Source organism: Bombus vosnesenskii, unplaced genomic scaffold (assembly GCF_011952255.1).
Source record: "Bombus vosnesenskii isolate JDL3184/JDL3185 unplaced genomic scaffold, Bvos_JDL3184-5_v1.1 scf7180000016066, whole genome shotgun sequence".
Classification (NCBI taxonomy): Eukaryota; Metazoa; Arthropoda; class Insecta; order Hymenoptera; family Apidae; genus Bombus; species Bombus vosnesenskii.
This window is the reverse complement of record NW_022884263.1, coordinates 1-19,633: the sequence shown is the minus strand read 5'-3', so window position 1 is coordinate 19,633 and position 19,633 is coordinate 1. Positions and strand designations below refer to the sequence as shown.

General features: G+C 37.5%; 1 pseudogene; it reads right to left on the bottom strand.

Annotated features, from left to right (window-relative positions):
• Positions 1-3,547: 3,547 nt before the first annotated feature.
• Positions 3,548-17,844, bottom strand: LOC117241517 (annotated as a pseudogene).
• Between the last annotated feature and the right edge of the window lie 1,789 nt (positions 17,845-19,633).

Below are 19,633 nucleotides of genomic sequence, written 5' to 3'. Positions count from 1 at the left end.
ATTCAGTGTTCTTGAAATGTAACAACAAGGATGACCGTCTTGCGACAGTATTGCTCCTAGTCCTTCGTTACTTGCGTCGGTAGTTAAGGTAAAGGTTTTGTTAAAGTCTGGATAAGCTAATATTGGGAAATTACAGAGTTTGTCTTTTAAAGTATCAAAGCTAATCTGTCGTTTGTCAGTCCAATGGAATGGTGTGTCCTTTTTTGTTAAGTCTGTAAGGCTTTTCGCGATTTTGGAAAAGTTTCGAATAAATTTGCGATAATAACCTGCTAAACCTAAGAATGATTTCACGTCCGTGGCATTGCGGGGTAATCGAAAGTTTTTTACAGCGTCTAATTTCTTGGGGGTTGGTTTGACTCCTTCGGATGAAACTACATGGCCTAAGTATTCTAATTCCGGTTTTACGAATTCACATTTGTCCGGTTACAATTTAAGTCCTAATTCTCTGAGTCTCTGAAATATTATCGCGGGGTTTTCGTTATGTTCTTGAATCGTTTTTCCGAATATCACTATGTCATCCAAATAAACAAAGCAGTATTTTCCTACAAGTCCAGCTAAGGCTCTGTCCATTAATCTTTGAAAGGTAGCGGGTGCGTTTTTAAGTCCGAATGGCATTCGATTGAAATGAAAATGCCCTTGCGGTGTCGAAAAAGCGGTATATTTTTTAGATTTCTCGTTCATTGGAATTTGATGGAATCCTGAGGATGAATCAAGCGCCGAAAAGAATTTTGCGTTTCCTAGTTGTGTTAAAATGTCGTCTATATCAGGTAAAGGGTAAGCGTCTTGTTCTGTGAGTTCATTTAGTTTCTTGAAATCGATAACTATCCTCCATTTCTGTTTTCCTGAGGCGTCTAATTTTTTCGGAACTACCCATACCGGAGAGTTATAAGGGGATTCGGATTCTTCTATAATATTTTTCTTCAACATGTCTCCTATTTGTCGCGAAATCTCGTCACGGTGACATTCCGGTGGTTTATACGATCGTGTGTTAATAATTTTGTCTTTGGTTAACGAAATTGTGTGCTGAGTTAAATTAGTACAGGGTAAAAGATCGGTTTCTAAATTAAAGATGTCAATATAATGAAGGATAATCTTTTCGATGGATTCACGGATTGGTTTTTCAATGTGATCTGTTCTCACTAGGCTTTTTAGTTTTGATACGTTGGAAAAGTCACGAGAATTTTGAATATTGCTAGAAATTTCAACGTTTTGCTCACCAGTGTTGATAAAACATACTTTAGTTGGTTTGCCTTCCAAATAGATTGTTTGAACTCTGTTTTCTCCAGGAGTCAAATGTATTGGTTTCTGAAATAAAATGGTTTTGTCGTTTAATTGGATTTTGTCATTGGATATTGAATAGTTATACTTCTCTAAACATGGTAGCCCAATGATTCCGTCTTCGATAATAGGGAAATTGTTCGGTACTATGTGAAAAATGTGATTTTGTCCAAAAATTCGTTTCGTTACGTATTCATTAGTTTCGTATTTGTCTCGTCCCATAGAAAATTTTTGTTTAGGCCCTATTTGTATCGCGTTGACAGTTTTGTTACGTTTCACTAGGTTTATCCCTGCTCCTGTGTCGACCAGAAATACTCGCTCTTCGGTTCGGGTTGACAAAGGTATTGCGAGTAATCTTCCCGTGGCGATGTTGACTCGTATGTCTCGTACGGTTCGTCCATCTCCTGGTTCGATGTTGTTTCTTGTATTTCGTCCCATTCCTGGACTGCCTGAATCCTTGCGGGTGGTCGATCGCGCTGGCTCGGTGGTAGAAAATTTTGACACTTGTTGGCAATGTGTCCCAGCTTTCCGCACTTGAAGCACTTCATCTGCGCGCGTTCAGCAGGTGATCTATTTTCTACTTGGTTAAATGTAGCAGGTTTCTGAGCTACTGGCGTGTTAGGCGATCTTGATGGTACATTAGATCGTCTTACCTGCATATGCTGGTTGTCGGGGCGATTACTAACCGCAGGTAAGCGATTACATGACCAATTAGGTTGTCGTTCTTCTCGCAAGTAGCGTTCTACATCGGCTGCCTTTTTTTCAGCTTCCGGAAGATTCAAGGGTTCACTGCTTAATAGTATTCGCCCTATGTCGCGTCTGAGTCCCTTTCGGTACACACGAACAGTCTTCTTCGTGATTTCTTCAGTCATAATTTTACGTGTTAGTGGTTGTGGGTACTCATTGGTTACTGCGTACAGCAAACGGTTGAGTATTCTTCTAAACCGAATATTAAAACTTTGCACTGATTCCTCGCGTCCCTGTCTCAACTCTCGTAATTGTTCTTGGTACTCATCCGAAGTCACTTGTGCTGCTAAGTTATTTCTCAGTGCGTCGTACAGATCACTGTAACACTCAATAGGAATGTTGCAAATACTTTGGGCTGTTTTCCCCACGATTTTTTCCACTTTTATTGCTTTTAGCAATAGATCTTGCTCCATACAGCGATCCTTCATACTTCTCACTTCTTTGATGAAGTCTTCAACTCCTACATCATCATCTCCGTTGAGCGTTGGGATGTAGCGTATTGCATCCTTAGCTCGTAGAGTGGGAGGAGCGGGCGGAAAATAGCCTCTTTCTTCCACCTCGGGTTGTTCGATGTCGAGGTGGACAGGTGGGGTGTCTGGAGCTGCTAACCCTGACAGTTTGCGTGCTTTTGCCATATTCATGGTGCGATTGATTGCTGTCGACGCACTTTCAATGTCTTCGGTGATAATGGAAGCAAATTCATCGGTCGCAGGGGATCCGAACCCAGTCCGTAGCGCTGCGACGGTTTTCCCGAGATTCTCGATTTCTGCTGCCCTGTGTCTGTTCTCTTCGTCATTTTGCATAGACAAACGTAACATTTCCTCTCGTAAAAGGACAATGTTCTCGTTCTGTTTTTGAATACTGTCCCATATTGCCCGCAACATTGGGTCAGTTGAGGTTGAAGTTTGAGATTCGTTTGCCTTAGACATTATTGCGCTGATTTATAATTTTCAGACGAAGACGAGTCTTGGCTACTGAAGCTAAATTTTCTTTCACGGTAACGTACAAAGGAATTCAGTTTACCTTTTATTGTTACTTCACTTGGTTCGTGATAGTTACTTTGTTGTTGCGGATGACCGTAGTCCCAATCGATCTTCCGTAGATGATGAATGTCTTTTGGTTTCCGAACAAACACTTTTCACTATCCTGGCAAGATCGCCAAAATGTCACGTAAAATAACAAAATAAAAAAAGGAATTTGAGGTAAAAACAAAAAAGAAAACTTTATTTTTTTTCTAACATCAATACACTTTACAATCTACTTCCGAACTCTAGGCGCGACTTTCTAAGACTGACTCTTATGATTTTACTTTCGATCGGATCCGATTACTTTCTTTTGTCATCCCTCAACATCCCCACCGTCCATGCATTTGCTAGGCGTCCGCGATCGTTGCCACGTGCTCTTTCTTCTAGAACCTTCGGTGGAAGGACCGTTGGGATGTTGATGGTTCATTAGGCACTTCAGCGATATACATTGTCGCCGAGTGCCGCCACATCTTTATCTCTATCGTCAGTCCGTCGGATTTGAAGTATGCCGGTCGTGACACTCTCATCGAATTCCTCGCACTGCATCTAGAAAATGATCGGAACATGGCGACCGGTGGTGTCTCCTCGTCCTCGCGTTTCCTGTCAAAACATTGCGTTTAAAAATATTGAATCCAATCGCTTAAAGATTTGAATAACTTCCCAACTCGATCCTTCTCTTCTGTTCAAAAGATTTAAACGCATTTGAAGAAAGAAGATAGTCCAGTTTTCTTTTGAGAGATTTAACAGATTTTAAGAAGAAACTAATGCGAAAGCATACGAAGATGTAGATCTAACAGAATGCTTGAGAATCTTGAACTTCGAGCTTGAAGATCTGTGAATATCTTTGAAAAAAGGAGATCGAAAGTTCCTTTATGTGATTTTACCTTCCGATACAAGGTACATCCCACATCTTCTGATCTTTTCCAAAATCCTCGCCGTCCTGCAGCGTCTGCGGAAGATCCTTATTCAATGTTTCCGGCAAAAAGAGAGTCAGAAGACTGCCCATAATTCCGAGTGTGCCCAGCACAAGAAGAGGTAGGAACGAGGACACAACATTGAGATAGACTACGAAGGGTGCGAGGATACTAGCAACGTATCCCATTATATGTATCAAAGCTACACCCTGAGCTCTAACCACAGTTGGTAATACTTCAGCCGCATATCGGAGACCGATATTGTATGAAATGTTTATCCAAAATCTACCGATAATTGCCAGAGAAGCTGTATATATACCTGAAAAAAAATTTTAGCATTAGTTTTTAATTCTAATTTTTTATGAAATAATTTTAGAAAATTTTAAGGAATAAAAAGGGAAGAAATTATTTTATCTGTCTGTAATTTGTCTGGTTGTCTGCAATAGTTGATACAAGCATTTGCTAAGCTTAATATAAGCGTGCTTAGCTCTAAGCTAAGCACAAGCAATAAACTTCTTATCTATAAAACGTTAATCTAGCCAATTTGAATCTAAGGGATTGTATTATGGATTACGGCTACTGAAAGCCATATAGCACTGCTGGAGCGCTGAAGCCCATCATTTTGAGGACTATTGCCAACGCCCTTTGATATATGCGGAAATACGAAGCGATCTTATGATCAAAGCAGTAGAAGGGGAAATAAAATATCTATACAACGGATACATGATAGGGCTTGGAAACTATTCTAGCAATGTAGCAAATAATCTACAAGCATTTGCATGTTATAAATATTCCAAAATATACATTTTCTTCCTTTCAAAAAGCACAATGCTATACGAATGAAAAATATTCGTCTGATTAAGTCAAAATTATCGACTTAGGTTATTTAGATTGATCAGTAATATAGAAGGGTGAATATATAAAAACGAAATGTACGAACTATTGGAAACGGCAGAAGCCCAGATGCTGAAGATACCAGAAATGACGAGGGAACCACACGCCAGCCATCTTCTGCCCCATCGATCAAGAACGAGCGTGAGGAACGTGTCAGCAGGCAGCTCGGTTGCTGCAGCAATCGTGAACGTAACAAACACGTCCAGGCCTAAATTATCGACGTTTCGTACGTGACCATCGAACACCAAAGAAATCGCCATCCTATATTTCGTAAAACAATTTCATATGATAAAGAAAAGCACGCTATCATATTTCATGTGAGAAGCAAATTCCTTGCTTCAGAAATAAAGTATTTTTAGACAAAAGATATAAAACTGTTCGTGAGATTTTTACAAGATACAATTCCGATTTTACGTCAATCTATTTGATATCTGTTTAATAGCGATACGAACCAAATAACAATAAATAGAATCGTGATATTCCGTAGTCGTGGCGTTCTAAATAGATCCAACACGGAGTACGTTTTGTCTGCTTCCTCCTCTTTGCAGATTCTGGCACAGGTTTCCTGTTATTAGCAAATTTTTAACTAGTTAATGTCGTTTGTCTGTTTTTCTTACAAATTTATGTGAATCTGTTATGTGTACAAAGATTACGATAAAATCCGGAAGAAAGTTTATGTTATATTTGTATGAGACGATCCTTTCGAAATAGTTTACTTGGACGTTTGCAAATTTTTTCATTTTACTTTATAAAACATCAAACCTCTGAAAGTCGATTATCTCCTTATATCGTACATTAATGTTAATATTGCCATGATCTATTCATAGACTGAGCAGTTTCCAAATGTTTAATCTATTTGTATAAAAATTTTCAAAGATAAAAACAATATACAAATTCAATAAATAACATTACAGAAATAGACAATAACAGAAATTGACAGCAATTTATCGCTGGCAATTTAGGTGATGAATAAGATATAAAATTACTAGGTTGTAAACAAATTTTCATTACGTAAAAGACCCAATTAGACTTCTATTCAAAGAAAATGATTATATGATATGCTTAAAGGCATATAAATTGGTATTTATAGAACGCACATAAAGCAGGAAAGATCATAAAAGTAGAAAATACGGAAAAGATTGCGGTAATCGGTTTATTTACCCGGAATCGTCTATAGATGTCATCGGGCACCTTGGTGCCATTGATTCGCTCGAATTTACCAAGGATTTTAATGGCCCTGTCTATCTGACCTTGGCTGACCAGCCATCGAGCGCTTTCCGGTATCAACCATGGCTACCTACGGCTAGAACAAGAGGAACTGAGGTGATAATACAGGTCATCCTCCAGTCGGCCAAATAATAGGCGATCCAGGGTAGAATGCAAGTTGCAAATGTGAAGAATATTGCGATCGACATATTCGCCACGAATGTCATCCGCTTTGGTCCAACGTATTCTAATACTGGAATAAAAAACATAATATTTAGAAGAATCATCTGTGAAAGAAATATTCTGTGAATAAAGAATGGAACAATATATTAGGTTGTCGCAGAAATTTCTTTCGTCTCGTAAGGAGATAATAGACGCATACTATTTTTTGTTTTATATTATTTTATTGAATTATATTCATTGGGACAAAATAGATCATACGTAATTCAATAAAATAATATAAAACGAAAGAAACTTTTGGGGCAACTTAACGCAATATGAAGAAGAAAAATTTGAGTTACAAATATATAAAAAGTAGATATACAATATATAGATTAATTTAACAAACGTGTTTAGTTCTACGATTAAATCGTGTTTAGATCTAATAACAAGGACTTTAATAATTTCCCGATGATTGTTCAAGCCCATTTAAATTTCCGTAAGTGTTTCGATACTTATCGACAAGAATACGTTTCTATTTACGAATTATACAGGGTGGTTGGTAACTGGTGGTACACGCGGAAAGGGGATGATTCTACGTGAAAAAAGAAGTCGAAAATATAGAATAAAAATTTTTCGTTTGAGGCTTTGTTTTCGAGAAAATCGACTTTGAATTTTCGCTCGGTACGCGTGCACTTTATCACGTCTCGTTATAACGGATCTCACTGTAGATCGTTGTCTCAATTGACGTTATTTTTAAAATTTTTAAAATTTTTAAATTTTTAAAATACTAACGCTACACTACACTACGCTAACACTACAAAGAAGAGGAAAATAGAACCAGCAACGCAAATAAACACACACAACAGGTTCGCCGTATTGGAATCCTCAAACGACGCCATGGAAATCGTAGAACCGCCATCAAACCAACACTCACAGAGAATCCCCCCCCCCCCACCAATTTTTGTGGACGACGTCATTGACATACAGACAATGACCAAGTCCCTAGAGAGAGATACCAGCAAGGAGGAATATAACCTTAAGATAAGCAACAACAAGGTGAAAATACTACCGACGAACCCAGAAGCTTACAGAAAACTCACCAAGACACTCAGGACCCTGAACGCCAACTTCCACACCTACCAACTTAAACAGGAAAAGCCTTTCCGGGTGGTCCTACGAAACATACACCACTCAGCAGATATAGACGAACTAAAATACGAACTCTCAAAACTCGGCCACGAAGTCGTCAACGTAAGTAATATAAGGCATAGAGTCTCGAGAGACCCGTTATCCTTATTCTTCCTAGACATTAAACAAAAACCGAACAATAAGGAAATATATAACATCAGTCGCCTAATGAACGCGATAGTAAAGATTGAACCACCGCTCGTGAAAAAAGAAATAGTGCAGTGCAAAAGGTGCCAAAGGTACGGTCATACGCAGAAATACTGCAACCATACTTTCCGCTGCGTTAAATGCGCAGGCTCTCACTCCACTGACCAGTGCGCCAAATCACCGGAAACCCCAGCGAAATGCATCCACTGCCAAGGGGACCACCCTGCCAACTACAAAGGCTGCCCAGCATATAAAACACTATACACGAACAGGTACCCTAAGCCCAGAGCAAAAGAGGTATCCAACCAAACACCCAGCCCGCCGAAATTCACGACTACCCCAACCCCCTCAAACAACCAAACGCACAGTCCTACCAAATTCATCTCCACCTCAACCTCCTTTGCCCAAGCAGTACAAGGCATCCAAAATAACCCGAACAGCCAAAGGAACCTTCCCCAAAACAGTGACCCCAACCCACCAAACACAGACAACTCCTCAAGGCTTGAAAAGCTAATAGAGAAACAATCGGAGCAAATAAATCACTTGCTATCGCTACTAACACTCATCGTGGAAAAATTAGCACGCCCCGACTCAAAATAAAACCAAGGCGCATAGCACTCTGGAACGCCAACGGTCTAGCGCAACACAAACTTGAACTAGAACTCTTCTTAAAACACCAGCAAATCGACGTAATGCTCGTGTCGGAAACCCACTTCACCGACAAGAGCTACCTGAAAATAAATGGTTACAAATTCTACCATACCCAACACCCCAGCGGAAAGGCCCACGGTAGCACCGGAATAATAATCAAAGCAAGTATTAAGCACTACGAACTCCCATCATTCCAGAAAGACCACCTCCAAGCAACAAACGTAGCAATAGAAGACTGTCATGGCTCAATCACCACCTCAGCAGTATACTGCCCTCCCAGACACTCCACCGCCAAAGAAGACTTTGATAACTTCCTGGACACCCTGGGCAATAGATTCATAGCTGGAGGAGACTATAACGCCAAGCACATCCAATGGGGCAGCAGACTGGTTACAGCAAGAGGCAAAAACCTCTTAAACAGCATAACAAACAACAACCTCAACTACCTCACCACATACGAACCCACATACTGGCCCACTGACACCAACAAAATACCCGACCTTCTCGACTTCTTCATAACTAAAAATATCCCATCAAGACACGTCCAGATCAACTCCTCGGCTGATCTCTCCTCTGATCATTCTCCCGTGATAGCAACAGCCAGTTCAACAATCATCGAGAATACACCTAATGGCACCATTCACAACCAACACACCAACTGGCAGCTCTTCAGAGAAGTCTTTACACACTCAACCTCAGCCTTCACCCCACTAAAAACAAAGGAAGATATCGAAGCAGCCACGGAATACTTAAACACGAGCATAATAAGCGCAATCCGCCTCTCCACACCGACAAAGCCATCTAACAGCAAACAAGAATATCCCCATTACATACTAAAAAAAATAGCAGAAAAACGAAGACTAAGAAGAGTATGGCAGACCCATAGAACACCGGAGGACAAACGCAAACTTAACAACGCAACTAGAAAGCTATCCAGAACCCTAAGAAACTATAAAAACGACTGTTTCCATAAATACCTCGCCAGCTTATCCCCCACAGCCGACGCCAACTACTCACTATGGAAGGCCTCCAGGAAACTCACACGCCCCCCACAAATGATCCCACCTATCCGCCGTCCGCAAGGTGGATGGGCGCGAAGCCCTATAGAAAAAGCCGACCTGTTTGCTAAACACTTGTCAAAAGTATTCAAACCCCATTCCCCCAAAGCCGCCGCGGACGTTACTGAATACCTGCACACCCCCTTCCAAATGTCCCCTCCTATCGAACCCTTCTCCTCTGCTGAGACTATAGAAACAATCAGTCGCCTAAACCCCAAGAAAGCAGCAGGACACGACCTAATAGGCAATAGAGCAATCAAGGAACTTCCCACAAAGGGATAGCACTCATCACATCGATTTTTAATGCTATCCTTCGCCTGGAACACTATCCTAAGGCTTGGAAAATCTCATTGATTACCCTCATCCCTAAACCCGGTAAACCGATATACGAAACCTGCTCCTATCGCCCAATCAGTCTTTTACCTACCCTGTCCAAACTATTCGAGAAGATGCTCACGAACCGACTCCTTCCAATCCTGGAGAACTTGAAAACACTCCCAGATCACCAATTCGGCTTCCGAAAACATCATTCTACAGTAGAACAAATCCACCGCCTAACGCATACGATCAGCCAAACACTCGAAAAGAAAAAATATTGCTCAGCGGTCTTCCTAGACATCCAACAGGCATTCGATAAAGTATGGCATGAAGGGCTACTATACAAACTTAAAAAGATCCTACCCCACCCCTACTACTCCATCCTAAAATCTTACCTAACCAATAGACAATTCATGGTTAAATACCTAGACGCCGCTTCCGCAACATTCCCAATAGAAGCCGGCATACCCCAAGGTAGTGTCCTCGGACCCCTACTGTACTCCATCTACACTGCCGACCTACCTATATCAAATGATATAACAATAGCGACATTTGCAGACGACACAGCGATATTAGCTTCCCACGCTGACCCGGTAATAGCCCCATCCACTCTCCAACGAAGTCTCGACTCCATGGAAAAGTGGTTTCACAAATGGGGCTTCAAAGTCAACGAAAAGAAATCCTCACATGTAACGCTTCACGCTCCGAAAACAAACCTGCCCCCAGGTCACCATCAACAATGCAACAGTTCCTAGCAGGGACACAGTCCGATACCTGGGCATGACCCTGGACAGGAGACTAACGTGGAAGACACACATCTCAGATAAAAGGAAGCAACTAAAGGACAAACTAAAAAAAACTCTATCGGCTCACGGGCCGACGCTCCAAACTAAATATACAGAATAAAATTACCCTCTACAAGACCGTAATAAAACCTGTCTGGACCTACGGAATCCAACTATGGGGAACAGCAAGTAACTCCAACGCTTTCAATCGAAAACGCTAAGATCCCTAATTGACGCACCTGGGTATGTAACCAATGAAACAATACACCGCGACCTCAAGATACCCACCGTCAAAGAGGAAATAGCAAAATATAGCAACAGATACAGCAAAAGAATCAACAAACACCGAAACCCCCTAATCACTGGACTATTCGATACGACGGACCAGACTCGCAGGCTGAAGAGGCACTACCCGCTAGACCTAAACGTCAGATTCATTTAATTATCCAAATTAAGCATATGCACTTACCTATAATACTTATAAATTATACCTATCTATAATAAGTATTAACTTATTGTAAATAAACAGCCATGTCACTGCGCCACGCCAGAAATATTACTGAAAATTCTCAACGCGAGAATTGATTGTAATTACAACAAATAAATTAAAAAAAAAAAAAAAAATTAGTTGTAACTAGTGGCTTCCTGATAATTACCGCTCAGTGGTTGTTTCTTATTTTTTTTTTCTTTGCTTTATTATAATTGCGATGCTCGAACCATGTTTACCATGGAACTCGCTTCCTTATTTAAAATCACTTTGTACCATTGATTTTTACTTTTCATGCTTCATAATGAACCAATTTATAATTCATAATAAACCAAAATGACGAACGTTCGTTTAAATCACGAGTTTCAGATATTTCTATTCTCTAAAATTACCCGAATTAATTTTTATTAAATAAAATAGCTATAGGATAATTCCACAAATCAGATATTTTGAGCAAATATCTCGGAATTTCCTGTTTAATTCGCCGTAAATTTTCCCAATACGCTCTGGACCTCCTACATATATATAACGTGTCTATACATAACTGTTAATTCATCATTTTCTCGTAATCCTAACAAACAATGTTTAAAAACTTTAACTACATTTTGGATTATTATCTCGCACGAATAAATTTTAAGCTATTAATCGCTTTCCTGAAAATCTGGGTTGGTTATCAGCTTCGGTACGAGACCATCGAGTAACTCCGGTACGCATGAACGGAAATAATCTCCCAGTTATATCCAAATGTTTAATAATTTTCTACATAGAAATTTAATGAAAAATAAGAATAGAAGAACCTCGCATTACAAAAATCAACTTCCATGAAATCTAAATATTATTTATGCTGTCTGTAATTTTCAACATCTTCTTTTGCAAATCATCATCACCATCATCATCATCACCATTGCGACAGCCATTCTAAAATATATATATCATTAATTTAATAGAAAATAAGAGTAGAAGAACCTCACGTTATAAAAATCAATATTCATAAAACCAACAAAATATCGTTTTTTAAATATATGTATCATTCAGTTTGTATTGCCTTTACAACGCGTAGATAGGGCGAGGAGATCTCTTCTGAAGACGAGATATTATTCTCATAGAAAGGATACAGAAAGGAGAAGAAGACGTAAAGAAGCTTCTCTGAGACCACTCGTTTCATCACTTCGCCTTTCAAGGTTTACTGCCTTTAACATTACATTATTCGCGCAGAAAAAGTATTCGCTTTTCTCCCAGCTGTTTCCGTCACCCTGTACTTTCATATCGTGTTACCGTTCGATCAAAAGCGACAACTCATTTATTGTAAACGAAGATTCCGTGCGGCACAGTTAGCAAAGATAAATTACAGACGATCGTATTAATAATAATAATCTGACCGATATCTCGCAATGCGACCAATCGATAAACGCGAGCACCGTCCAACGCAAGGACGTTGTTAACGTTTCGAAACTGATTAACGTTCGTTCTCTTCTTTCTTTTCTTTCGTTTCTTCCTTCTCGCCTGTTGGCTCGTAAAAGTATCTTAGCATTTATAGACATTTTTTATTTATTTATATTTATTATATATGATGGTATCATAATTAGTACAACAAAGTATTATTACGTTTCTGTTATATATTCATGAATATATTGGAATTTCATTAGGATCGTAATAAAGTCATAATAATTATATCGAATATGACGTCAGAATTATAAATACGGTTATTATAATGCAGAGTTTCAATTAAGTAAATTTAAAAATCTATATACAAGATACAAAATTATTTAGCGTAATTATATATTTCACAGTAATTACAAAAATATTTAATTATAAAAATAGTCAAACATTTATTATATTAATAAATCCCAATATTTGATAACCATTTATTACATGTTTAAGATAACTATTTATGCTGTATATTTGTACTAAATAAATGTTTGCATTAAATATCTCGTAACTTCTATGTGCATCTTCAGAAATGCTTCAAACTTTACCAATATAATCATCACAATGCTAATGAAATTTCAGAATGTTTTATATAACACATATTCTACATACATATAAATTTTCTGTGGAAAATGTGTAAATGCTTTTATAAACTACTAGGTTTATACGCTTTGCAGTCTCATATTTTCCTCCCACTGTTAGCATTATCTGCAGTTTGTATGTGAGTTGTATGAAGTTGATCGAATTCTACGCTTTCAACGAGCTGGTCGAGTGAGGTTCTGCTTGAATAAGTTATAAATCCTGGCAGGAAGAAAGGCACGTGTTATTGATATCAACTGGTTAGCTGGAATGTTGAATAGGAATTTAAAGAACCAACTCAAACTTTATCGATAATAAAATATGGAAAATATGACTGCAAATAATGACGTGAAAAATAATGGAAATATTCTATAGGATATTTGAATGTTCATTAGAGAATTTTAATAATAATATGGAACATAAAGAAGAAAGAAATTCGATGATACTAAATAATGATGATACTGAAAATTTCAGTGATTTTTATTAATATAAAATTAACATTAATATAAATAAAAACAAAATCTATTATAAATGATATAGACGAACGTTTTAACTAAATATCGTTAGAAAGAAAAGTGACACAAGTATACATACGAAACAATACAAAAAATCCGCATCTATCTAGAGAAATTTGTTATGAATTTCAAAGTCTGTATAAATACGTATACTAATACATAAAGTTTCTAAAGCTCTAAAGTTTTAATGTTTAAAAAAAAGTACAAAAATATTTCTATTAAAATATATATGATATTTTCCACGGTATTTTCTACGTAGTCTCTACAATTAAGGATTTCCTCGTTCCCATCGATTTTCCTCTAGTTGTGAGACCCTCGGATAATCACGTCCCTTTCATTTTATCTTCGCTACGCTCGATTATAAATACGGAACTGAATATAGAATTATTTGCAAATCAATGAATCCGATGATGTAATTTGTTACGCGCTCGAAACGAATTAGTATCACTTATCTTAGTTTCAATCAATACCTCACTTTCTCAAGTCATTGATTAAAATACGATTTACACTCGTACAGCTCGAGCCTTCTTTCTCAATATTTCCGTCGAATATTCGTGATCAATCGTTTAATCGACCTTGATAATTAGAATAGAAATAAGAAAATTCGAACGCCAAATCATTAACGAACCAGCCACTTGCTCACGAATCTCGTCAACTTGGCCTTGTTTTGTCGAACAAATTGTAAATTTTTCCAACCTCGGCTTGAGTCATCGATTCAGGGTTAATGCACGTCACCTGAGTTTCTTTTGTAGTATCGTGGACGAAAGGCCTAAGAAATATCGGGCGAACTATAAACAATGTCGCGAGAGCCGAGGCGTCGTCGGGCCCATCAATGTGTCATCGGTCTTTTCAAGTGCATAGTTTCGTGGAAAAGACCTACGTGACCCTGGCCACGAGCGCCTGCAGAACACGTGTGCGGTGGGCCTAGGAAAAAGACAACAGAATGCGGCAACGGCCAGAGCGTTAGTCGAAAAGCAGAGAGTGCGAGTCGAGGAGCCGAGTGCGAGTTGAGCGGAGACGGAGGTTGCGAGTGGCGTTGCCGAGAGAGTGTGGATTGCGCTGTTTTCTGTACGTTTGGCGTGAATAGTTCAGGTTGAACAACAATCGTCTTTTTCTGTCTGATTAACATCTCTATTGTCCACTCTTTGTAAACACATTATATCACGATATTACACTTTGGTCTCGATTTTCACAATTGGAATGCTGTCTGCAGGACAAACTTGCTATTCGATCAAGAAAACTCGTTTCAATGACTCGTCTGATGAATTTTCAATCAGCGTTCTTACGTTTCAACAGAGTCTCTTCAAAAGTTTCAATCAGGGTCTTAACGCTGTACTTTCAGGGTATAAAATATCTTTCAAAGCAGAGACTAGTCTAGATTTTCTCTTCAGTATATTGATATTAGAACAATAACTGGAAAATATATTTCTACAGTATTATAATTGAAATTTTTTCATGTAGAGTTATAATAAAATTTTGTATTATAAATTGCCTGTATTATGGATATCAGACAATGAATTATCGATCTTATATTAAACAATTGATCAGAATTTTCAATGGAATATTTAAAATGTTACTTGACTGTTTTATATTATTATGTGATATTTTTACGAATTTTGAATAAGTTTGCTAGAAGAAGATGTTCATTTTAATTAAAACCATATACACGTATGTATATATATACATAGATTTATAGTTGTGGAAGCGTTCGTTGTAGAACCATTCATTCGTTACCTTCGCTTTCCGTTGGGAAGTGAAAATTTATGAAAACCCTGGTATGCTATAGTTGTCCAGAAATGAAAAGCAATTTTGGACAACTAATCCTTTGTAATCAGAATATTGTCTCGTTAAAAGAGAAAACAAAATTATAATTGATCGCGAGTATAGAGGGAAAATATTAGTATAGAAAATGATTGCGAACTAACTACCTTTAAATATTATAAATATTCAATGGTATATATAAATCCAAATATCTTAAAGTTTCATATTTTTATCTTGCATGAAATTCTTATAAAACAGGAAAATTAATTTTTCTCTGTCTCTCCCCCTCTCTTTGATATAAACGCCGCAGTTAAAAAATAAATATGTATGACCTCATGTATATTCATATGTATTTAAGCATCTTCGTAACTTTGAATGGTTTTCTATTTCATTTAAATTGTTGCATGGCAACGTGAGTTCTGTTGCGAAATTCATATACTTGTAGAAACGTCAGTCGTGAATCAAGCATAACAACAGTTTTACAGTATGTTGTAGAGATTACTTTGTTATTTAAATTTAGAGATCTTCCCGCTTACAGTAATTACAAAAACTAACTGTACACTATCGTATTTAAAACAGCATTTATATATACCAATTAATTAAGACTAAGTCTTAAGATAAGACTGATTAAAATATTAGCTTTCGTATCATTTGTAATACTTTCATACATGCTTATAAATAATTAATGCTATCAAAATAAAACGTAAAACCTGATTTAAAAAAAAAGGAAATAAGGATACATACGTACAAGTACTTTTTGTAGCCACTGTGTGGCTTTCAAACTCAATTCCAGGGCAAGAAAGAAATTATTGAAAAACGGTTACCTAATATGTACATCATAGTGAAGCAATTATCAAAGGCGAATTGTAATATCGTAGAATAAATTTGAATTAGAGATCGGTTGAAAATAGAAAAAACCGTGTACGTCGTCCTTCTGTGGTTCGTTTACATTTAAGAGCGCCTATGTGACTAAAGTAACCTAGTTCTTACAGAGATATGAGAAAAACAAGAAACAACGTTAGAGCAGAAGGACGGTTTCGTGTTTCAAGGGCGGACGACCGAGAAGTCAGAGTATGCGAGTCGAAAAGCGAGTGTGTTGCGAAAGTCAGAGCTAATTGAGTCGTTGAAGAGTAGAGTCGTTAGAGGTTTCGAGTTGTCGAAGAGTAGAGTCGTTAGAGGTTTCGAGTCGTCGAAGAGTAGAGTCGTGAGAATTGATAGAGTTGTTAGAGAGAGAGAGTGTGTGTGTTAGATTCGTTGTGATGAGAGTGATCAAATAACTGTAAAGTTATTTGATATAGATACGAGTATTGCATTTAGTTCCGTTAAATAAATATCGTTCTCTGTCCAATTTATATCTGTATATTCAGTTTAATATTAATAAATTGTAAGTAATCGAAAAAAAATTTCTATCCTTATTTTTCGATATTACAGAATCCAACGAAAAAACGACACAAAGTGAACTGCCAGAAGCTACCCGTGAACGCAGTAGCCACCCTAGCGAGAAATCCCATTAAATTAGCTCCGAGCAAAGCTGGTATTCTTCCATATTGATCAGCAACCCATCCAAAAATTAATCCTCCGAAGATAGCGCCGATGAAGAAGATACTTTGAGCTATGGTTGGCAATGCATCATACTGACAAACCCATCCCAGCTGCAACAGAAAACTACAGTCGAATGATTTACTTCTGATCACGATCAGCATCACAGAAATCTTATAGCAATTTCAACGCCTCGATTAAACGAATTTTAGATCAAAGTTTCGAAATTCCTAATGAAGCGCGTCTCTGTCCTTTTTTCTTTCCCTTTGAGGAAAAAAGAAGGAGAAGCTTAAGACCCTGCGCGTTCTCGCGTCCTTCTTCTGGATGCTTCCTACCCCTCGATGAATCATTCTCCTCCTGACGAGCGACGCAAAGTTCATGGAAATCCACTGGAGCAAAAAGTCTTGCAATTTATGTCGAACAAATCTGCGTGTTCGCGCTGTTGCTCGTTATAACGTTTTATTAAAGTTTCTTTTCAATCCGATATTTTCATTTTCAGTTTTATCGCAACCTAGTTTTATCAGCTTTCATAATTCGAAATTTTTTATCCTTTTTTTTCTTTAAGTATTTTTATAAATATTTATTCGATTGTATTTTATTTGGCAATGTAACGCTTGAATTTAGAATGTACTCTGTAATTTCACTACATGCACTAATTATTACTGCAATATGTACTAGTAATTCTGTTACGTACTATAATTTTCCTCTGTGGAAATCGACATTGTTAATTTTCCCACTTCTGAACTATCGATCTTTCCACAAACGTTTATTCGACCCTTTTCATCGTTCTTCTTTCTTTCCAAAAATTGTACACTACGCTTATTTTTTATCGAAATAGATCATGCAAATAATCGAATACGACATACACAGTATAAAGGGATTGATTGATAGGAACAGATAAAATATTCAAAAAGCAGGAAATTACAAGTCGAACATTTTCTGTCACCTCGGATGCCACAGACGCATAAGGGACGGTGGTATAATTAAATTCCCATCCTTGTTGGCAATCTTTCGTTGGTCACGATGGGTCCGGTACGTGGCTTCCATTTAGCAAAATTTCCGTGTAATTTACATCGTACATGCTGCATCTCGAGTAACCTTCGCGGTTGACTGGTATCGCCAGCGACAGCCTGAAACGAAGGAGAAGATAACGTAGATTGGTTCACGGTCTTCGATGCCGATGGACGTTCCGACAAGCGAGTAATTAACGTTCTATTTGAAACTCGACAAAAACATTGGGAATCTCGAGTATTTGTTGAGCTAATAATATTGATTGTTAGTCGAGTCTGATAAAACGTATTTGATTGGAATTTCATTTAAAGCGAAGAAAGTTATTTTCAATTGTAGCTGGATGTACGTTAATTGCTGTTTTCCTGTCTTTACAAATTACTCATTCCTTTGTTTCATCAGCTTTTTCGATTATTATTGTCTCGTATTATTATTGTCGAGTATTGTCTCGTGGTTATTATCTCAACGCTTTTATCGTGTCAATTTATTGCGTTGTGTTCATACGGGTTTGTAGAATATATAATAAACAATGCAATGAGAAATGAAAATGAGAAAATTTTGAAGAATTATTAAATTAGGTAAATTGAAGGGAAAGAAGTTCTGTGAAGGAACTGGATTGGATCTAAACAGATAATAAAGAAAGATGATCCAAGATTTGCGACCTCCGACGTATGTCGAAAACACTTACTCATTAATAACGAATGTCATTAAGATAATTCAGTGACGGTAATTGCGTCTGTTATTCTGATGAATGTTACATAACGAGATAGGAAGTCGATGTCATGATGACTGGCGCTGTCTGAATCAAATCAACCCTATTCACAACCAGATAATACCGTCAAACGATGTTTACATTATTATAATATGAAATCCAATTTGAAGGCTTCGTGAATTTCTATTATCCTTCAATGAAATTATGAAATAATGGCGCAGTTTAATGATAAAGATTATTATTATTTCATTAGGCTTGCTGTATAATTTGCTAGATTGTCTTCAACCAGATAAATATATCAATAATTTTGGCAATGGCTATCATCACATACTTTATCAAAAGAGAGAACATTGGTTCTCTTTGATTTTCGATCGTTGAGTCGTCGAAAGAAAACTTCGCGGCTCAGAGAAAGTTCTCCTACAAACACGTACATAGCATAAAAATCGGTAACACGCGGAAGTTCTACAGGAAAAAAATCAAAAAGACTTGCTGAGCAAGGCAAGAACTTTTCAATAGAAGGTGAGCATAATAATAAATAACACTTGCACGGATGCTTGCGGAGGAGTCGTTGACACAATGTAACAGTAACGGTACTAGTCGTAATTAACATACTATCGTTAACATTATCGTGATATCAAAATTTCTTCCCACAAGATCACCGATTAATTGCATCGATTTGCGAAATTCTTAGTGTTCGATGATTATCATAGTCGAGGAAAGGTATTTACAAGATATTAACATCCGCATCTAATCACATCTCGTAGCATCGCGACTTATCACGCGTATCGCCTAACCTTTACATGAATATTGAACGAACGAACACTTCGAACGCATTATGCAAGTGTACGTTACGTTTTTCATTCGCCGGTAAAAGCTTTCAAAAACGAGTTAATGAGCGAATGATACGTGGCATGCGCGAAAGAAACGAATGCTTGCCCATAGAATAGCTGAAAATGATTCGAAAAGTATACTAGCAAAATAACAATAGATTCAGATGATAACTGACCAGTCGACCAGGATTAGTCACAGTCTTTTAACAATTCTATCGATTTTTTGCTACTATTATACTTATTTACTCCAAAGCTAAGATCCTACCTAGGCTAAACTAAACGTTAACTATGACTCACAGTTGGAAAATGCACTTATCTTATACGTAATCATTTATCAATTACTGAGTTCGTTAAGTTCTATTTTTGTTTGCTGAAAGGAAAAATCTTCCATTAATTAATCA